Source organism: Aptenodytes forsteri, unplaced genomic scaffold (genome assembly GCF_000699145.1).
Source record: "Aptenodytes forsteri isolate BGI_AS27 unplaced genomic scaffold, ASM69914v1 Scaffold71, whole genome shotgun sequence".
Taxonomy (NCBI): Eukaryota; Metazoa; Chordata; class Aves; order Sphenisciformes; family Spheniscidae; genus Aptenodytes; species Aptenodytes forsteri.
The window spans coordinates 264,208-286,654 of NW_008795923.1; positions in this window are offsets into that span (position 1 = coordinate 264,208).

Genomic DNA, 22,447 nt, shown 5'->3' on the forward strand with positions numbered 1-22,447 from the left:
TAGTGTCCATACTGATTGTAGGGGGGTTCTGGAGCTGATTCAGTACTCAATCTCTCAAGAAGTTTCCTTCCTTTTTGGCTTACTCTGAACTTTGACCATAACACAAGCCACCATGAAGCAATGTGACAATCAGTAAATTTTGAGTTGAGCAGGAGCTGGTGCTCTAAAGTAACATCACAGTGTAGGCATTTTTCTTGTGTTTGCTTCAACTGCTGTTAATGCAGAATTAATTAAATAATGTCAAGACAATAGAGCAATGTGTCAGTGGGGCAATAGACTAAATGTAATACAGATAGTTAAGATAGATGGAGGCAACTTAAGTGTTGTGACAATATCCGCTACTTGGATATGAAAGAATTCCCCTCACAGAAGAGAACTTGCTAGAAGAAAAAACCCAGAGAAAAGCAGTTCCTGCCTTGTCACTCCCTTGTATACAGAAAAACTGTGAAGGAATGGAGACACCATCTTGATAGTAGGAAGAAAGAGGAGAAAAATCATGGTTTGCCCATGATTACTGTAGACAAACCAACAGAATCATGAAGAAGCAACTGAGATTATTTTGCCTACCTTGAGGAAACTTTAGAAGATAGCTGATTTAATAGCTGTTTTACCCTCTTTTCTTGGATCCAACATTAGAGCTGGACCTAGACAATCAGATTTATGGCCTGGTTGTGTTCCGTGATGTTTGAATTCCTGAATCATGCCTTTGTGCCATTGGCAGCTAACATTAACAACACATCAAAGGCTATAAATGGTTCTTTGCAAATCCCCATGTCTCTCCCACTCCCTGAAATACACTTTATCTGTACCATGCACCTTCAGGATCTGGGCTATTATCTTTGGAGAAAAAAAAAGCTGTATTATATAAAAATGTAGTAAGAAAAATTTTAATATATTTCTTAGGTTTGCAGAAGGTACACCAGATGTGCACTGAATCACAGGTCTCCATTTAAGATCTTAGTGATCTTTAGAAATACTCTTTTCAACTAATAGGTTGACAACCTTCCCACAAAATCTGCATAGAAGTCTTACAGCCTGTAAAATATGCAAAAAACATGATGTTGCTATGATTCCCATGGTTTTCTGTAAGATGTGCTTGAGAAGTGGAAGATGTTCCCAGAAGAAATATTTAACAGCCATGGTATAGCCACAGCTCATATCACAATGAGTTGCTGGAATACTTTAAATGTGATTCTACTTTACAGACCAAAATAGCAAAGTGAGGGGTTCTACCTTTATTAACTTACTCTGACTGAATCTTTTAATGAGTTTGGTTTACAAGAGACATTTTTTCTGATTGCCAGTCCTTCTCGTCAGCCTGTGGATACCTGAAAATATCCTTCTTACCACTGGGAGCCAAATGATGCTTTCAGTTTTACCTGTTTAGTCTCATTTTCTTCACTTTATGCCCTCAATTATACATAAGTAAATCGTCTGTAAATGATCAGAGGTGAACTCCCGTATCCCTGGTATAAATGTCAGCATTTACATTTTACAAGAAGTGTTGTCTACATACTCCCAAATTATACCTCAGCTATACACAAATATGGCATTGATTTAATTGCTTTTTGCTTTATTATTTAACTGAATAAGGAAAGTTAAAGGAAGCATTTTCATAAACACACTTGTCATAAGACAGTAGGCAACTAATTTCCGTATGTTCGCAGAGATTTATAGTGGTTTAACTAGACCAACACACTTGAGTTAAAATCTAGCTTCTACATGACTAAAATACTGTGGCTAAGGTCCCTTCCAAAATAGGAATATATTCCCATTTTAACTTGTTATGCCAGAGAACTTTTATATATCTACTTATTTGACCTCCATAACTGTGGAAACTAGGGGATTAGCAATAACACATTTACCCTCTCTGAAGTGGGGAAATACTGTGATTGCCATTTCAGTAATGGAAAGCTACGAGAGAGATAGATTAAGAGCTAGCCCTGTAAAGGGATTTTGGCATGTGGCCACCAGAGTAGAACTCAAAGCTCCAAGTGGCCACCAGAGTAAAACTCAAAGCTCCAACTAAACTTTCTATGCCGTGCCTGGAGGAAATTATCCATTCAAGAAAAGGATTCATAGCAGTCAGCATACTGAACCAGGGATATGCTTAAACTGGGGAATAGGAGATGATGGATAGAGCACAATCGTTTGACTCTCACACCTCTTTTTGACATTGATATATCAGCTCTGTAGACTGCAAGAGCATATGGAAGTATATGATATAGTTCTGTACTGAAAGTATGTCAGCACAAAAAATAAACCAACACTTAGCTCCCTTTAATGACAATACAGCGCTTAATCTGAATAACTTAGGTCTTCCTAAACTTTATATTAGGGTATACATTTTAGGCTGGAATTTGAAGTCCTGAACCTTTCCCTTGAAGTAAAAAAAAACTAAGCTGCTTCCCCGGGAGAAGAGAAGTCAATTTCCCTTTTCCTTTAAAACATGGCCAGTGGTAAACCTGTATCCCATTAGAGCGCTTAAACTCAGGGCCTTCCTCAACACTGGAACATTCAATCTGATTTTTTCTATCTCCTAGATGTATTCCCTAACCATAAGCTTAGAGGGCAAGCACTCTGCATTAAAATACAGAAACAACCCTAGAAAAAGCAACTGGAAATGAGGACTCCTATTTTCGTGGGAGAGCTGTAATCACTAGACTAGAGAGTAATATTCTCTCTCCCTCTCCCTTTACCTCCTCACATATCTGTAATTTTTTGCTTCATAGTGGCACCATGTCAACATGCTGGGTAGAGTTTTGAGGCCTCATTACTAACCTGCACCCTTTCCTACATCTGGCAATGTGTTCTTTCTATACTGCATGTATATAGAGGGAGAAGCTGGTTTTTAGTTTTGCAGCCACAGAGCTTGAAGGAAAATCCTGGCATATATCCTTCACCTCTCCCTCTAGACTTGTGGTAAAGTACGTGGGGTAAGAAAACATGAGATTTTCTCACACAAAAAAAAATGTTTTATAACAGCTACCTGTATCCAGCTTCCTATATTTGTGATAAACAATATCCATACACATATAAACACACATATATATATAAAAATATGTGTCTTTAAATACATGTGTATGATAACTATATATAATATATTTAACATTCTTCTGTGTTCACATTAAACTGAAACTTGGCTTTCAAGAACATGGGTCACAAAGTAAATATTTACTCCCCTTAAACACCCAGTACACACTTGCTGGTCAACCACAGCAATACAATAAGAGCAACTGGGCATAACTCTTTTCTTTACATCTTTCAGGAAGACATTAAAGTCTTATGGAAACATATAGACTCACGTGCAGGCTTAAGAAAGGGTACTATTTACAGAATCCATAATTCCATTCTTCATAATTCCTAACAGTTTTATGAACTGTTGAGCTGAATGCATGTCATTCAGACCTGTAGGTATTAAATTAGATCTGTATTTACAAATGTTTATATATGTGCATTTGTATGCTGAAAATATTTGTGTACTGCAGCTTTTTAGAAAGCATTTATATTTTGTTCCTAACTTTGATTCTTTTAGAATTGCACTAGGCAAAACACATAGTCATAATTTTATGTATAGGCAAGTACACATGAAAGTGTACAGGGATGACTGCATATCCTTTTCTTTTTCCTATGGTTAGAGCTTTGAAGTTCCCTTGTAAGATAGACACAATCCATTCTATTGGCTACAGACATAAGAATGAAAGCAATTACATTTTAAAGTCAAAGACAATTTACAAAAATATATATATGAATTATCTAACATCGCATAGTGTATATTATGAATTCATTATTCTGTGCTATTACAACACAACTTTTTCTTGTGGGTATATGGACATGGTTACTGTTGGTACATCTGTAAAACTATTTGCACAGAGAAAGCTTAGCTGATAGATAATACAAATGTGTTTACAGTTTGCTGTTTCCTAATGTTACAGGATTTTTCATCTAGCCATACACAAATAAAAGTAAACTAATGTCTTGATATTTCTTTTTTAGTGCACTTAGCTATAATTCAGGTTCTGCTCTCTACTCTAATGAGGAGGTTTTGATTGACAAAGGACTTTCTACAGAAGAATGGTGGTATCTGGGCTCCCAAAACTGTTGTCTTTCTCAAAGACAGATGGTAAATCTGTCAGCAGTAGCATTCTGCACAACAGCAGCCCAGATGCTTTTAAGCTTTCTGTGTGAAGCCTCTCCACCCCTCAAGAGTACCAGTGGGCTACTTGCCAGAGAAAGGTCCCCAAGGCAATTAGCTGCCTCTGAATTCAACTCCAGCTGTCTGGGAAGTCAAATGAAGGCAGCTTGTTTGGTCATACACCATTTAATGTGAAGAGTCTGCTTCTTTATAATTAAAGCAGCCTTCTATATATCAGTCCAGCTGTGTTTTTAAAAAAAAAAAACCTATGTAACCTTCATTGTTCACAATAGAAACTTTCGGTTTACGGTACCTTTTATTTTTTATTTAATGAAAACTATAGTCCTAACAATCATTATTTTGTAACTTTTCTGCATGTATGTTTTTGCCATCCACAGGACCTCACAGTCACATTATTTTAGTTTAGTGTAAACTAAACGAAATACTGTGAAACTTTTTCCGCAGTATTCTTCATTTCACAGCTGAAGGCTTTGCACTTAAGCTTTACTGGATCCCTGGATCCATCTCTACTATGATTGGGTCACATTGTAATATTGATTAAAAAGTGGAAATTTATGCTAGCAATTAGAAATTACATAAAGATTGCATTTTTGATGGACAGTGTGTCAAACCTAGTTCTCAGACATACCAGAGCAACTGAAATAGAAGCTAGATCACAGTCCTTTATACAGGTATTATTAGAATCCTGTACAGAATTAGTACAGAATTATTAGATCTCTGCTATGCACCATCTTAAAGAAAGTCAGCAAAGGAATGTTTTCTTTCAATGGTTGCAGTATTGGGTTTACGTGGCAAGGTTTTGGTAGCGGGGAGGCTGCAGGTGTGGCTTCTGTGAGAAAACACCAGGAGCTGCCCCCATGTCAGACAGAGCCAGTTCCAGCCAGCTCCAAGATGGACCCACCACTGGCCAAAGCTGAGCCAATCAGTGATGTTGGTAGCACCTCTGTAGTAACATATTTAAGAAGGGGTAAGAGAAAGTGTGAGAGAAACAACCCTGCAGACACCAAGGTCTGTGAAGAAGGAGGGGGAGGAGATGCTCCAGGCAGTGAAGCAGAGATTCCTCTGCAGCCGATGGTGAAGACCATGGTGACACTGGTTGTCCCTCTGCAGCCCATGGAGGTCCACATTGGAGAAGATATCCACACTGCAGCCTGTGGAGGATCCCACGCTGGAGCAGGTGGATGTGCCCTGAAGGAAACTGTGGCCCATGGAGAGCCCACACAGGAGCAGGCTCCTGGCAGGAACTGCAGCCTGTGGAGAGGAGCCCACACTGGAGCAGATTTGCTGGCAGGACCTGTGACCCTGTGGGGGACCCACGCTGGAGCAGTCTGTTCCTGAAGGACTACACCCTGTAGAAAGGACCCACGCTGGAGCAGTTCATGAAGAACTGCAGCCCGTGGGAAGGACCCATGTTGGAGAAGTTAATGAAGAACTGTATCCCATGGAAGGGACCCCACACTGGAGTAGGGGAACAGCATGAGGAAGAAAGAGTGACAAAGACAAAGCATTACGAACTGATCACAACCCCTATTCTCCATCCCCCTGTGCTGCTCTAGGGGAGGAGATAGAAGAGTCGGGAGTGAAGTTGAGCCTGGGAAGAATGGAGAGGTGCGGGGAAGGTGTTTTTAGATCTGTTCTTATTTCTCATTAACCTACTCTGATTAATTGGCAATAAATTAAATTTCCCTAAGTCGAGTCTGTTTTGCCCGTGATGGTAATTGGTAAGTGATCTCCCTGTTCTTATCTCGAGCCACAGGGTTTTTGTCATATTTTCTCACCCTGTCCTGTAGAGAAGGGGGAGTGATAGAATGGCTTGGTGGGCACCTGGCACCCAGCCAAGGTCAACCCACCACAGTTACAGATACAAATTACTATACTAATGTTGTCCTTGGAATATGAATACTTTTATAGAGATATATTGATTTTTAACATGCATATAAAAATGCTAATACTTAGAAAAGCACTGTTCAGAGACTCCATACAGTAACATCCTGAAGACATATTTCATTGTTTCAAGAGAAACAAATTTGTTTAAGCACTGAGCAGCAGCCATTACTCAAGGACCATGCTCCTGACTTCAATGACCGCTCAAAAATAACAACAAAAAAAATCATTAATTTCACTGTCTAGTCAGTAGGAAATGAAGGTTTCTGACAATTTCACATTTTGAATAAAGTTGATGAGTTTAATTTTTCTTTGCTTCCTAGGTAGTGGAAAATTTAAATTTTCCCTCTTATGCATGTGGTTCTACAGCTTCCAGAAAATGTAATTTCTATGTGAAGACAAATATAATTCAAGGGAACATAAAGCAAACATGGAAAATGTAGAAAGTTTCTGTGCAGGAAACATTTTGCAAAAGCAATGCAGATCATAAAGAAATTTTATATATACATCTGCATATCTATATCCATCTACATATGTATATGTGTTTATACAGATAACGTACTGACAACATCAAAAATTAGGATGTTTGAATCTATGGGTCAGATCAATTCATAAGTTTGTTGGTATTAAGATAAATAGCATTGCAATCAGCAAAGTACCAGGCAACTCACTTGAAGAAAGGGATCCTGTTCAGACACTGCCTTATAGCTGGTTAAAGGAATCCTTCTTTATGAAAACGCATGTCTATATGCAAAGTTTCAGTGCTTAACTCTCCTGCTAAGGTAGTACAACTTCCTAAAAAGGACCAGTCAAAATACCAATTCCATTCAAATAATACTTATATAGTTATTTATTCCTGTGAAGGAAAGTAAAAATTGCTAGTCATAGAAATTAAAAAAATCAATCCTCTACTCTCCTCAAATCAGTCATATCCACTGTCTTCTCTTTCAAACCACAGTCACCTGTAATCAGTTCATGGGAGAGAGAAAATTCATTGCAAGGTTAAGGACCAAATTTTACTTGCATCAAAAATAGTATTAAAACTCTCCTGGGTTTAGAGTAGTGCCCGTGTTTGAAAATTTCATCCAAAAAATGAGGAGATTGTTATATGCACAAGTATGTATGCTACATAAGATCTTCCAAGATACAAACAAGAAGTAACTACATTAGGGAGAAGACAAGGCAATCATTCGATATATAAATTCAGTATAATTCCTTCAAAAACTATAGGAATGCTTTGATTTGATGCCAGATGTTTCCTCTGCCCAAGACTTTACGCAGGTTAAGGTCCCCAGAAAAATAATGTGACTGTTAAGAAAAATGATATTGTAGTTATTTTAAGAGAGTAAGTATTAGTGTTACAGAGATGAACTGTTTGAGATGAAGAAAATGGTAATGAAGACTGGAAAAAAATGGTAATTCCAAAATCAATGAGCCAGAAGATGTCAAAAAGATCACAGCTAGGAAATAGAGAATATAAATTATGCAAATAGAGAGCATTCACAAGAATGAATTTTTTGGCAGGAAATAACTGGATAAGTAATTATTCCCTTTCTAGGAATGGAAGGGAGGAGGATAACTCTTGAGGCTTATGAGATAATGGAATGACATCAGTCACGCAACAGTGATGTTATCAGGAGCAGAAATAGAAAGGAGAGAACTCCACTGAGCTCCCAGGCTCTCTTCTTTTCCTCTGTTCCTGTTAGGATCAGCACAGCAAAGACACTGTTAGATGCGTTAGCTTCGCTGTAACCTAACACTTGGTATGGAGGTAGCACTGAAGTTATAGCCTTGCAATATAAAAGCCAGTTACTGAGGCCTGGGTTTCAGACACAGTGTAAGTACAGTCTGAGAACTCATTTGAAAACTTGTTTAACAGAGTCACCACAAAAGTGATGGCACAAATAGTAATGAATGTTACAAAAAGGGTAGCCACGTTTTCTAGAATGTCTAAATCCACTCAACACTGTGACCAGAATTATCTCCTTTGCTTTCAATAAACCTCTGATTATCTGTAATCCTATCTCAAACTTGCATATTACTTCATTCACCTAGCTACTATAATAAGTAGGGTCTGCTGCCCTGGTAACGGGAGACAAAAACAACCAGCAAATCAACTCACAATCACAATTCAGTGTGTACTGATCCCAATGAAATATTGTTTTTAGAAGCACAAGCAATTTCTGGTCCGCAACAGTCTGGAAAGATGTACACCACAAGAAAGTTGGAACTGAGCTTTCCAAATTATTTTATGAAGTATCTACTCCTTTTTTATGCCTTACATGCTTTTGCTGATACGGATTCCTAACTCAGAATGTTGGATATCTACATATAGAAATAGATATCAAGTGAAAGAAGAGTTTAAAAAAAAAAGAAATTAACGTTTTATCCCATCTATGTAAAGCGGTCATATCCTATCTATTTTTAATACGTGTTAACCCTAATTCTGTTTTTGTAACTGAAAATACAAGTTGAACATCTCATCTTTTGTAGAAGACAGAAGGGATACAATGTAAGAGACCCTTATGCTTGTGTTACTGCCCAGTTACACTCCAGACATCCATCAAGCACTAATTTCACTGAAATCCCTCACTGGTGATGTCAAGACTGCATGTCCCAGTCATTAGAACTTCCTCAGATGAAAGTTTTAAATTTAAATACTTTAATGGATGGCCATTGAGTTAGGCTGTGACGAAAAGATGGAACATAACAGTGTCTTAAAGAATGATACAACACAAGTGTAACTTAACACATGCGCTGTTACATACAACCTTCCTCTAATGAAGAGCCACCACTGTAGAACTGACTCTACGCTCAGTCTCTTAGCAGACCCTCAGCATTTATTGCTGGTCATCAAGGCTTCCACTGCAATAGAGGACTCATGTCCCTGAAAGAGACGGAGGTAAGTTTGTAGATTTAAGTAGGGAGCTAGATGTGAATCCATGTCATCAAAGCTGCCTAAACATATAATAAAGCTGACTGATTGCCATCACTCCCCAAAGGAAATCACCTCAGTAATTCCGCAGAAGTAAGGGGAAGAGGAGGAAAGGATAAGGTAGACTTCTGGTCAACTGGATAGAAGACAGTGTAAACACTCAAGTCAGCATTCAGATTTCAGCAACTGTCATTTAGATTAAATTCTTAGTGCATATCAATATTATGATTTAATCCTTTAAATAAGGGATTTTCTTGACAGAAGAAAAAATAGGAGCGTATTAGAAACTGACCTTGGTTCAAGTTCCATCTCTAGTAATCTCCACTCTGTAAAAATTTCTTCTTAAGTAGGATTTTGCAGTGTGTAAATGAGCACAGAATATGTCCTAATACTTGTAAAACTTGTAAAGCTTGAAATTTTCATGAATGAAAAAAAAAAGAATACATGAAGTCATTAGAAGTCATAAGCCTAATTTCATTAGGCTTCTTTTTTAAAGTCACAGACTATCTGCATTTTTATCAAAGGCAAAACTTCTTTGAGAGGAATTTAATTTACGTATTATGAAAATTAACCAAATGTAACATTAAAAGTAACTTTATCAACAGGACATGACCCTGAAAGTTGAAGAAAGCTTTTGGCAAAGTGGAAAACACTAAGGATCAAGTGAGACTGGTAATTCTGCTTCATGCAGAATTTCAAAATAGCAAAATTTGTTTTCATTCTGAATTGGAGCAAAGACAATAATTTTTCATTCTCCTTGAAACGAACATCTAAGCAGAAAGGAATCTGAGAACAAAAACTTTGTACTTTCTGTCAAAATGTAAGCAACCAAATATAAAATGAATGTAGCCAGCTGGCTGCCAAGCTGACTGCCAAGGATTCAGATTCCTCTCGTCCACCAGCTCTTTCTAGCTCTAGCCTACCAGCTTAGCTGTTAGAAATCAGCATGTTTTTCTCATGAAATGCCTGTTTAAATTTCTGAAAATTAGCAAGCACCAAAAAACTATCTATATCACCAATGATATTATTCAAACTCTTGGGAGAATATGGCACTTTTCAGGATATACCCTTATGTCACTAGCTATTGGATAATTGACTGGAAATGTGTATGGGTCTTTCTGGTGATTAGGCTGTCTTATAAGGAACATTGATAATAATTGGAAAGATTGAATGTGAGAACAGGTTTATTAAAAATGAGACATGGAAGAAACTGATTAGACCAGCTATCCCATAGCCCAGCCAAGAACAGGTTGTTCTTTATGGCATTTGGTCAAATTTTCTTTAAAGAAGCCAATAGATACACTATTTTAAAAGGTTCTTTTTTTCAGCTAAAGATGGCAGCAGAGTGGCATGTAATCCCATGAGAATGCTGACCTGATCTGTTAATAGAGTATTTTAATGATCTATTTACAAAAATTAAACATACACACCAGATTCCCCCCCCCCCCTTTTAAAGAACATTATATTGTGCCATAATCAGAACAGTTCTGAAGGTTTCCAATCTCCTTTTAGTTAATGACTAGCATTGTTAACACAATGGTTAAAGATTACAGATTGTTCATAAATAATATTTTTACTTGTTGCATGCAATGGCAGTCGGGAAATTGCCCTTTCATTACAATTCAACATGTTAGTGTATAAATTAAGATTCACAAATGACAGAACTGAAAGTAACATGTGGTCGAGACATGTGGCTAAATCGTTAAGCTACCTTTGGAAATGTTTTAAATCATTTGTATTGATTAATTGGCCAGACCTTAAGTGGGGTAAATCAAAATAATGTTAACGACTGCAATGCAGCTGTCTTCTAATAGACAGAAAGAGGAAGTTTTCCTGGAAAAGTCATGAAGTTTTCCCCCATCCCCCAAGGCAGGTCCTCAACTGGAGTATTTCATCCAGTTTTGGACAGTGAGCTTTAAGATGTTATATGCCAAAATGCAGTCCAGGGAAAAACAAACAAACAAACAAACAAAAAAACCCCAACCACAATAAAGTAACAAATATTGTCCCCATGAAATAATTGAAAGGAAATATTTATCCTAAAGAAGGGAGGTTTACAGTTAAACAAATATGGCTTCAAATCCCATAGGAGTAATGTTTTCTGTGTTTATCATGTATGAAAAGAAACAATAGGTTTAATTGCATCAAAAAAGATTGAACACTAAAGAAGGTTTTCTAAAAGTAAGAAAAGTAAAGCATGAGAATAGTTGGCTGAGTGACTCTAAAGTATATGTCACTGAGGGTTTTAAAAAGGGATTATGTAAATATGCACTAGAAATTATGTAAACATAAGGAATCCTGTGTTGTATCAAAGGAGTGAGTAAGATGACCTTGCAGTGATTCTTCCAAGATTTTTCCATCTTTCTACTATTACTGTTCTTATTTAGCCATTTATTCTTAAAAGCAAGTTTGATTGATTGAACTGGAAGGATTCTTTTTTCTTTTCCAATTCATACAGACATAAGTACAGACAGCAAATTTTGAGACAAGTTCTCATGTGCTCTGGCCTTTGTAAACTATAAAGGAGAAATGCGTAGGAAGGGCAAAACATAAGCCATATATCAGAAGAAGCCACACAAATAATTCTTGGAAGAAATATTGCTAAGGTGAACAATGGCAAGCATGATGAACCTAAGAAGACCACCCCTTGCATGTTACATCGTTCTTAGATAGAGTTTGTTGTGAACTCAAATGCCTCTCGGTCCTGTCACTGGGCACCGCTGAAAAGCGCCTATTCTTTGCACCCTCCCTTCGGGTATTTATATACACTGATAAAATCCCCCCTGAACTGGGCTAAAGAGTCCCAGCTCTCTCAGCCTTTTCTCATAGGTGAGATGCTCCAGTCCCTTACTCATCTTTGTGCCCCTTCGTTGGACTCTCCAGTATGTCTATGTCTCTTGTACTAAGGAGCCCAGAACTACATACAGTGCTCCAGGTGTGGCCTCACCAGCAGGTTGAGACCTGCTGGCAATACTTTGCCTAATGCAGCCCAGGATACCATTGGCCTTCTTTGACACAAGGGCACATTGTTGGCTCATGTTCAATGTGGTGTCCACCACAACCCCCAGGTCCTTTTCTGCAAAGCTGCTTTCCAGACAGTCATCCCCCAGCATATATTGGTGCATGGGGTTGTTCCTCCTCAGGTGCAGGACTTTGTACTTCCCCTTACTGAACTTCATGAGGTTCCTGTCTGCATGTCAAGGTCCCTCTGGATGGCAGCATGACCCTCTGGTGTATCAGCCACTCCTTCCAGTTTTGTGTCATCAGCAAACTTGCTGAGGGTATACTCTGACCCATCATGCAGATCATTAATTAAGACACTGAACAAGACTGGACCCAGTATTGACCCCTGGGTTACATCACTAGCTACTAGCCTCCAGGTAGACTTTGTGCCACTGATCACCACCCTCTGGGCCCAGCCATTCGGCCAGTTTTCAATCCACCGCATTGTCTGTGGTGGATTCAATCCACTGCAACAGCTTGTCTATGAGGAATTTATGGGAGACAGTGTCAAAGGTCTTACTGAAGTCCAGGTAGACAATATCTACTGTTTTCCCTTCATCTCCTAGCTCAGTCATTTGTTAGTATTTACACTGTAGTTTGCATTGGGTATAGTTTGCTGTTCTGCTGAGTCAGATGAAACTCCCGAAGTTGCAACCACTCTTCATAGACTGGGTATACTCCTCATCTTCTAAAACCTCCAAAGTGCATTCACTCTTTCCTACACATCCTCTTTTGGATCTGTGCATGAAGGGAATAATCTGTACTCCATTTAGTGGAGAAATGGCAACCACATCTAAGATTCATGAAAAGCTGTTAGCTAGTATGAGGTATATCTCATGCTTTTGCAACAGAGCTCTATGGTCTTTTTCCATTCTTTGTGGTTTCACATACTTTACAATACTGGCTGATCTTTGGCTGACCTACAGCTACCACACTGTGTCACTGACACCACTGAATCAGATGATATTTGATCTACTGATCAAATGCATCTGGCATATGGGGTCATAGAGTGGAGCCAGAGGCTACAGTATGGCAGTACAGCTGTGGGCCGTATAACCTGCTGGGGTCTGCTGCAAGGTGCACTCCCTACCCCTGACTCCCACTGCCACCCAGCCCTGGCACACAGCTCTCTGTGCTGCCTTCCCTTGCCTCACAGCAATGCTTTTGCAGACTTCGACTAAATGAAGTTCCTTGAGAAAGTGTACTGCTGAGAAGGTAGACCTTGCAAGAGTGAACATTAATCAGAAATAATCTGCTCATAGTTCCATGAATATCGATATTCTTATTTGTAATATGGTAATACCTAGGAGCTTCCCAGTCATCAACTAGATCTCTACCATGCAGCAGATGATAGTCTTATTCTGTGGGAGAAAAAGTGAAAAGCAAAAAGGGAAAAGAAAAAGGGGAAATAAAATAGAAAATAGAAAATAGAAAAGGAAGAAGAAAAAGAAAAGGAAAAGGAAAAGGAAAAGGGAAAGGGAAAGGAAAAGGAAAGGGAAAAGGAAAGGGAAACAGAAAGGGAAACAGAAAGGGAAAGGGAAAGGGAAAGGGAAAGGGAAAGGGAAAAGGAAAGAAACATTTAAAAATAAAGGAAAAGAAAAAGGAAAAGAGAAAAAAGAAAAAAAATAAGGGCAGGTTTCACTTTAAATAACTTCCAAATCAAACAATGTATTTTTTTCTTAAAGGAAAAAGTGTTCAGATGCAACACAAAAGCAAACACTTTCTGAATTTTCCTCTCCACTATGTCTTTGTGATAACTGCCTTTATCCTAACACCAAAAGGCAAATCTCCATCTCAGTAGCAGTTATGCACTGTATAACAGAGAATTAATTCTGTTTTACTGAGTACCAACCTGGTATTCAACATTTGTAAATTGAGGTCTTTATATTATATGCAAGAAGAAAAGACATTCACTACAGAAAATAATGCACAGAGAAAACAATTATTACTACAAGAATGCTAGCTACAATTTTACCTGTAGTTGTAGTACTGAGAGGGTAAAGAGTTGGTCAGAAATCATTACATCAACATCAAGAGGGCAAATCTGGATTTATTTCTTTGACTCCTTTGCTGTGGCTGTTGTAATCTATTATTTGATTAATATAACCCTGATTAATATCCCACAGAAGATTGTGCCACTGAAATTTCAGTTTGCATCAGGGGAAAAAAAACTCAGCACACTGAGACTTTCATTCTTCCTGGATTAAGAAAAGTGGTTTCAAAACAAATATTTCTGTTGATGTTCATATTCCTGTCACTTAATTAAATTCTCTGTTGGCCAGAAAGGACATCACACTCAGAGTTATGAAAAATGAGACTTTTAAAAAAGATCAAGTTTCATCCATTAACATTAATCTCTAAGTATTGGAATTTGCCTGAATCTTTCACAAATCAGATTATACCATCCCTGCCTTTCAGATATTTTGTCACTGTCTCCAGTGCTCTATGTAGTCAGAAAACTGATACTGGATTAGATAAGACCAGGATCTAATTCAGCATAGCACTTCATAAAAATTTAAGTCACAGATGCATTTCTTTAAACAGTGAAAACAAAGTATCTGTAAGAAAGTCTACTATTTTCTCCTGTCCTGTCCCAGACATTTGAAAGCTCCTTTGCAGCAGGAGACTAGAAGGACTGGGGAACACACTTAGTAGTACAATGAAAGTTGCACAATGAGGCAGAGACATCAGTAAACTGAATTCAAAGCTGAGGTAGTGATATTATTTCCTTCATAAATGACTGATTTACAAGAAAGCAGTTCTTTCTTATAACACACAAGATTTCTCTTCCTCTTTTAAACTTGCAGCTGTTTTACCCAAACTGTGGTTTTGTGGGACAAAATTTACTGTAATTTTCCTCAGCCACAGGGCAGGTTTCTTTAAAATGCAATCCTACTTTGAAAGTGATTCTTTAATTCTCTGTTCAGTATGCCTCAGTGATTCCAATATTAAAACTGCTAGCAATGAATATGAAAAAAATTTAACTGCCAGCTACACAAACTCAACCTAAAACCCAACTTGCTTCTTTCCTTTAATACAGTAATGTAATAAAGATTCTGCAGACCAAATTACACCTCAATTACAAATATGCAGCTTCATTGTCTTCAGATTATGTTTTCAATGACACCTGTGGCACCCTATTGCCATCAATGTTTTTATGCATGTGTAATCTTAAGTAACTAACTGAAATCTGCTTAATCTTGCTCTAGCTGGTACTCCAGAAGAGACTGCATCATGTTGCTCTTTTTTAATATTTCCCCAAAGTTAATGTAGAGGAAAATAATTTTTAAAATCTTACATTTTTTGTGACTATACTTGGTAGACAATACCCTCTTAAGAAGCATATATTTGTTTGGTCAGAAGAACAATAGAAGTCTGATACTTAATGGCAGTATACCCTGAAAGTCAGTAGACTTATATCTACATTGCTCAGAAAAACCTGCTGCAGATCTTCGGAACAGAATTCGCACAATAAGGTACATTCACATGAAGGAGGAGCAGTTTCATGCACAAGAAAAAACTTGACTATCCATACACTGTAGTTATACAGTTAGAGTATTACACCTAAGGTAGTAAACTGTCCTTCAGCAAGCATTTTTAGCCTGTGATCATGCTTGCGTATTTGTGCTACCTCTGTCCTAGAGAGGAAGCTATTAGAAAATCATGAGCCAAGTGATGGATTTTAAAAGACATTTTGGTGCATAAAGATGAAGACTGGTGTCTAATAAGATTTTCTTTTAGTGTTTTAGTTCCAAACTTCCATTGCAATCAATTACTAGGGTTAAGCCCTTAAATACTTTTTAGAACACATTTGTTCTAAGTTTGTTCTAAATTTGTCTTTGATCACTTTTGACCTGCAGTCTATACACCTCAGTCATTGTTGAATGAGATTTCACTCACAATCTAATTGTAATAAAATAACCTATGGAAAAGCCATGCATACCTGAGGGAAGGGTTGGTTTTAAAATCTTTGGAAGTGGGAGCACCTTTGGAGTCCATGACTAGAATGTTTAAGTGCCATAGTGATGAAAACACCTTTCCCGGAATAGTGCTAGAGAGCTGTCTTAAGGGAAGTAGTTGTGCACATAAACTGTTCAACATAACTGTAACATTGTGTTTAGTTGGATAAATTAGTTTAGCTAGATTAGTGTACCAATATCCTCCTACGTTTTGCCCATACATGGTGTTGCTGCTGTACATATGTTTCTGTTAAATCCAAAAACCTAATGCAACATCTTTTAAATAAATTTATATCAGTTGGATTTGTAATGTAATTTGGAATACTCCGAAAGTAACAAAATAATGATTGGACTGTCAGAAGGCATAAATTTAGTATTCTAGGCAATAACGTTTATTATCTTACTTGAATGTTTTCATGCAGTGAAATCCTCTGTTTCTTTCAGATCAGTAATCTAAAATTCCATGCTATAGTCCTATCAGCATGAATGAAATGAGGAATAAATATGGTAGTTCTTTAAGAAGAATCGCTGTATAAAATGCAATAAATTTTGAGGATAAACAACATTTATTTTTAAAATGGCTCTTTCAAATAGCATATATTTTTTACTGTTGCTGACCAAAATTTCTCATTAAAAACTTTTTTTTTTGAACAAAACAGTAGAAACAAGTTTGGGGGATGGCATTTTTTAAGTTTATACTTTTTTTTTCTTCTGAAATAAGAAAGTTGGAATCATTCTTATTTTCAACAGACAAGTAATTTTTATTTATTTATGTACTATTTGTGATGGTCTCTGTTCCAGTGCTGGTGAATGTGTGGAACCAAAATAAGATAAACAAATATACTCAGAATATAGATCACAAAATTATTCTCCAATGGTAAGACATCTGACATCTGCTGCTACTCAGAAGGAGGAGAATGACCAAACTGAATTAATTAAAAAAATCCTTATAGCTATCCTAAAGACCTAAGGAAAGTTATAACCTGAAAACCACACTCATGCAAGAAAAATTTTAGTGCAAATATGGGTTTTTATTAGTATAGAAAAAACATGTATGTGTCTGTAATGATTTAAGGCTAATCAGTTTCGAATTAGGTATAAATGGTTTCATATAGATAAGTGATAGTATAAAGTATGTGGAAAATAAGTTTCAAAAAAACCTAGTTTGGGGGTTGCCCAAAAAAACTTCAATAATAATATCTATAATATTAAGTTGAAGTTTACAGTCTTAAGCAATCAAATCTGTTCTTCAGATTTCTTTTGAATACCTTCATTATCATCATGTCTCATTCCATCTGCCAGCTACTCCAACAAAACTGCTAGGTTTCTGCTTCAGTAGGTCTTGAACTCATCACTTTAAATATCCTATCAGCTCTGAAGCCCTCTGAAAGTCTAATTTTCTATCCATGAATTTGTTTCGCCTCATGCCATAAAATCATAGATGTCTCATATAATGAAGCCTGAAGTCTAGCTGAGGGCTGCTATAAATGTAATGCAGTATAATCAGAATTAAAAAACTTCGTTTAGAAAACCACTTTTTTAAACTTGGTTTACACAAACAAAACACATATAAATCAGGAAGAGATTCACATACAGGTATTTTACCCCTCTAACAGATGAATTATTGCATACATACAACCTCAGCTGTGTTGGAACTGGTTCTGGTCTGAGCATCCAGTCAATAATTCCCTTTCAAATAGTCTATTCCACACAAAATATTGAAAACAAAAATACTGGTGGGATGGGAGGAATTTATGTTAATGAGACACTTGCCAAAGGTTGAACTTGTGTATATGTTGTCTTACTATATTTAAACTATTATATCTACTCTTCACTTACATTGCCATTTGCCAGCTTAAAATGGGTGTTTGTCTTGTTGACTTACCTTACCATTATGGAGAAATGACTGTCATAACTTTGTTGCTGTGCACTAACCGTGGATGAAAGTAACATGATATGCAGAATACTCATTGAGTTTGATTAAAATAATTGCATTTTCAATTCATGCAGAAGGGTAGAATCAGATACAGGCATAAATTTTCTGTCTCTTAACTCTATTAAATGGTCTTTCACTTGCTGCTATTAAACTTTTTGTCAGTAAACAACTTAAGTATTGCATCCTAACAATTTCGTAGCTCAATCTCCAAAAGAAAATTATTCAGGTGATCTTATCCGGCACGAATTATTAAGAAAAAAAGAAAAGCTGATACTGGAAAAGTAATGGTGGACTTAGTTCTTAACTCATGTACTTTGGAAGATTTTACTTAAACTTTATCAAAATAAAGTGTCCCACAATATAAACGGTCATCACAAGAAACAAAAATGCTATTTGAAGAGACATGAGGGAATTAATTCTCTCTCTCTCTCTCTCTCTCCCCCCCCCCCCCCCAGTAAGAATTACAAGGTGTTAAAATGTTATATGGCTTGGAAAAAAAATGTTCACAAAACCATCTGCAGCTTCTGAGCAGAAAAGGAAACTCAATTAACTTGCCGCAGTACTTGAAACTCAGAATAAGTCAGGGATTCTCAACATTACACAAATAAGATAACAGCAGGAAGCTGTGAGGTAAAATAAGTGCTCCAAAGAAAGAAAAACTTAGATAGAGGGTTTTATATGAAAAATAGGAAGAGGTAACTTTGAAAAGGGCTGTAGACATCCTGTACACATAACACAAGACAACAAATGAAATACGGCAACCATCTTGACCCCTGGGAAAGATGAGACAGACAGTCTTGGAATTTCATTCATGGATTTCTGGAATGCTACCAAATGTGGTGCAGACAGTAGGATACCTCTACAACTGCAAAGAGGTGTTCAAAAGCAAATTCATGCTCATATATCACAACCATATATTTCAAATTCAAACAAGCTCAATACTTAAGCTTTCTCTCACATGTTTGGACATGATATACAGTGAATAAATAGCCAGTGATCAATGGAGAAAACTAAGTTTCTCCAAGCTATTAAATAAAAGAATGAAAATCTATTTACACTTGCATATTCCAGCTTCATTGTCTGATTGCTGTTGTTTTATCTGTTCATAAAATATTCTATCCAACTGTCTATCACCCTCTTCATGCTTCTAACAAAAGAAAATAAAGCACCAGGAACCATTACAAACAACTAGTTTATGTTTTTCAGCCTATCTTTTCCTAGATGTTGTAAAAAGTGGCCTCACTGTAGTTTTAAAATTGCTTTTGAATCATTCAGTATGGTCCCCATTAGAAATGTTACACTTCCAGAGGAAACCAAAGGAAACATTTCTTCCTGACCCTAATTATTGAACAAGTTGTGCTCTGAAACTTGATTGATAGCTCTTAAAATTTTATCCTAGAAGTACTAAGAGAATGCTTTTCTCATTTATGTGATGTTGGAATATGCTTTTTAAATTTACTAGGCTTTTTACCTAATTCTTATCTTGCATTAATGAGCTCCACACAGTAATTCCCTGTGTAAATATTTGCTTTCCTCTACATTTTAAAATTAACTGTTTTAACATTGAAAACCCTTTTATTTTTTTATCATGAATGGAAGTAAATAGGTGCAATTGACTGATGTTTCTCTGTTATTTTTCATTACTTTGTATATCACCTCAAAGTGATTTATATATGAAATGTTAAGGCAATATGTCTACAGTTCTTGAATCTGAGAACTGAATTCAAAGGAAGTCTGAATGAATACTCAGAAGTGTTTAGTCAGTCTTGATCTCCTCCTCTGAAATCAATGAGGGTTTCACCATTGATCCCTTGGGAGCACACTAAGCATCACTGAAATCCAAAGAGCATAATTGTCCAATGGCACTGCAAGTCACAGATGAACACTGACATCAGGTCCTCTACCATAGGATGTCTAAAATAAATAAAAGCATTTTGTTTGCAGATTAATTTATAAATCAGTTGTATTAACATTATATATTATTATTGCATCTTCTCCATTATAAAGAAATTACTGTCTTTATTAATGATATTTTACAGCATTTCAGAATAAATGTTCTAACTTTTTCTCTACGATGCATTTGCAAGAGAAATCAACATGTTCAGATCAGCACACTCACATCCTGCAGTCTTTTTTTTTGTCGCTCTGTTCAGGAGCACAATAGCTGTATTATATGTCCCAGCTCATCTGCTGCTGTTCACCAAAACAATAATCAGAAATCTTTTGTCTTCTTTCATGTCCTATCTGCAGAGGGCCAAGTCCTGCTGCTGTAGTGATGACCACAGACCCAGCTGCAGGAATAAGCAAAAGATATTTGACTCAGAATAAGTACCATGCAGGCTGTGGCAGCAATGTGAACAATTCTTGTATTGCCTTACAAACTGAACAAATGGCATCTAAAAATGAGTGGCTAGTTCAATTTCCCTGCCTTTCAGTCTCTGGAAACTCTAATCGGATTGCCAGCACTGTTTCTACATAGAGTTGATGCTAATGTTAATATCTAGCCTACACATGGGTGCTAGACTGAGACAACCAGACCCTGGTATGCTTAATTATCAGAATGGTATCTTTTCAGTAGCTGTTATTTAGGATTTTCCTGTGAATTTAATTAGCTAATGTTTGTAAGATGTTTAAATTTCTTAGCAAGAAAGTATTATAGGCATACATATTGCATATGGATACAGATATGTATGTAAAAATTATGTTTATGGATGTTTCCCTGACCACTGTTGACACCTCTTTTAAAAGAACTTTTGGTTTTTTACACATTTAAAACTATTCCAGATATGAATCATTCAGGCTGAACTGCTTTCTGTTGCATAATATTTCTTAAAAAGTTTAACAAATCCATGCTGCAGAGCAAGAGTATGGATTCAAATTTCGGCAGGTGTATCAAAACAAGTCGAGAGATGATCCTTCCACACCGAATTAGTTCCTAATGATATTCCTATATACATAAATATGACCATAAAACATCCAAGACTTTGGGAACTAAGTTCACTAAGACACTAAGGCATCTGTGTCTCCTTTATGTCTCTTCCTCTCATGAGTTTTCTGGTTCACCTTATTTATAACTTACCTGCAGGTGGAATGTCTAAAGTACTTAGAATGCCAAAATATTTATCTTAGTTTGCTTGATTAGTCATTCAAATTTCTTTACTAAAAATTTTAGTTACTTCAGATGTTCTTTTTTCTAAAATGCATCATCTCAGTTTTAATAATTTCCATGCATATTATGGGTTTAGAGGATGAGTATTGGGCTCGCGAACAGTTACCAAAGAATCAAACCAGTAAAGAAGAAAAAAGTTTTAGTAGAAATAGGTGAAAAAGTGAATTTTGAACTTTTTAAAAGAAAAAAAGACACAAAAAATCAATCTAAATATGGTCCCTGCCCACAGCAGGGGGGTTGGACTAGATGACCTTTAGAGGTCCCTTCCAACCCAAACTATTCTATGATTCTATGATTCTATGGTCTCCCTCATTAACCCTGAACTGACCATACTCAATGAATTCCCTGAGAGTTAAATAACATTTATGACTTACTATACTGTCCAGTGATTAGAAGTACTTGTGAAGCTTCTTTTTTAGACATCCTACTTCCAAAGCTGATATTTCAGGCATAACCAGAAAACATTGCAAACAGAGTTTTGGGGAGTATGAGCAGGAAAAAAATAGGTTACCATGAACACTAAAGAGTTTTTAACAGCAGAAGTACAAGAGGAAAATCAGAAAAAAAACTTTTACTTACATTTTTAGATAAATCAAGGCAACCCAAACTGATTGATTGCCTATATGAAACAAGCCAAAATAAACAAGCCATAATAATGAAATGACAGAAAGCAAATTCAGTAGGTGTGAGCTCTCTTAGTAAGCTGCTGTCCAGCTGCTACTTAGATTCCACCTCTAATTTACAATAACAATTTGGACTGGCAAGTATCTGCAGTATAATTGTCAGATTTTTAAAGCATTGGTAGATAAGAGCTACCACAGTTTCTTACAGTTATGTATTCCAGCAGTAACTTGCAAGAAACTTTTGGCAGCGAGCTGCATTATTTTATTACACTGGTATACATTTCTTAGTAACCTGTGTTTATTAGTTTGATAAACTTAGCAAGAGGTTTCAAATGACATGTTTTCTGACAGTCTGTTTCTTTGGCTTTGCTAAGAGTCAAGCCTAGTACCATTAACCTAGAATGAATATTTGCAGTACACTTATTAAATTTCCTGGTTATTCATATTTTTCCTTAACCTTTAGGTTTGAGCACTCCAGATAGGTATGGAATCCTTGACATAGAAATTATTATGTAAGATACATGCTTTCCAACTATTTTTTTGCACTGTTTATATAAAAATGTGTTTTGAGTTGAATGGTGCGTTAGATTTTCAGAACAAGACTCTTCCAATCACATCAACATAGGTAGATTATCTATTTAATCTATTGTAATTTAAAAAAAACCACTTTGTATGCAGATTTCTATAGAATAGAATTACCTTCAGTAACAAAAATATTTTATTAATTAAACTGTTTTACCATTATAAATTGCATTTCTGTTTACTGATGTATGCAGCTGAAC